The sequence below is a fragment of the Mauremys reevesii genome, linkage group 19 (genome assembly GCF_016161935.1).
Source record: "Mauremys reevesii isolate NIE-2019 linkage group 19, ASM1616193v1, whole genome shotgun sequence".
NCBI classification, from domain to species: Eukaryota; Metazoa; Chordata; order Testudines; family Geoemydidae; genus Mauremys; species Mauremys reevesii.
In genome coordinates, this window is record NC_052641.1 from 13,846,715 (window position 1) to 13,848,037 (window position 1,323).

Below are 1,323 nucleotides of genomic sequence, written 5' to 3' on the forward strand. Positions count from 1 at the left end.
ACATCAGCATTCTGGATTATTTCAGGCCATCTGTGAGGATATAGTGAGTCAGTGCTCCCTCTGCTGGTCCCATGACAGTAAAGTGCAAACTGTTAAAGGTGCTCAGGGTTGACTATAAATCATTTATTAGGGACAGCAAAGCTGAAATGTTGAAAATGATTTTTAGAATTTCTAGTTCATTCCCCATCATGTTTTAACAACCTTAAAGCAAATCCAGTAATCTTTTTCTATTGGAGAAAACCTTCTAGGGGTAAGATTGAGCCTATACTAGTGCTTTGCTGAGGATATTAGTTAAAATTATGGAGGAACCATCATAAAAATATGTTTCTAGCTCTTTTGGTTGAGCAGCAAAGCTTCCCACAGTGACCCAGTGCAGTAGTCAGGCTGTTCCTCCAGATAGATAAGAGAGGTTGAAACTGACTTCAGTTAATCTCAATGAGGTATTGATCTGAAGCCTCAGGATGGCAATTTTAAATAGAAAAAGCATTAACTATTTCTGCTACTAACTACTGATCCCTTTAGCAGAAACATTCATCTTCTGTGTGACTGCAGGGGGTGCCCCCTAGTCTAATGAAGGGAACTTATCTTTCACATTTGTGACTTAAACTATATATTGCGACATGTAGTGTGCTATTTACCTTGCCCTGCAGCTTTGAAACTGGTACAGAGCTTGAGGCTTTCCTCTGCCTTAAATTTCAAAACCAAAAAATCAGCAGGTGGATAAAATTTGGGCTTAATTCTAGAAACTATCCTATATTGAATTGGACATGAGTTCAGCAGGAGTCTTACAGTATAAAATCTAGATTCTGATGGCATCTACTCAACTTGGAATTTTACACAACCCACATCACAGCTGGTAGAGGGTCTCTCTCAGTACATACTGAATCACTGCACTACTACATTTCTAGCTCCCTGGGGACAGTACAGATTCATACTATTCCCCCTTCTCACCCTGCCTATCCAGGGCCTGCTGAGAACCTGGCACTCCCACTGAACTCAAGGGGAGATGAGTGCACTCAGGAGCTTGCAGGATTGGGTCCTTTAAGTAGGAAGTCACAGTGGCACTAAAGTAGTGTAAGAGAGTCCTTCCCACAGTCAGCTTCCTCACTCAGTATGGTTATGCCCATGAATACTGGGCATATCCACCGCAGATAAGCCTGGTGACACTCTGCCAAGCAACCTGTATAACTGAATATTGTCCTGATTTTCCCATCCACCTCACTTCATAACAATAGTCTTCTTTCCCCCCCACACTCCCAGTGACAAAAAAAATCATATCCCTTTGGAGTCATGAAAGCAAAAAGTAACTGAACTGGATCAATA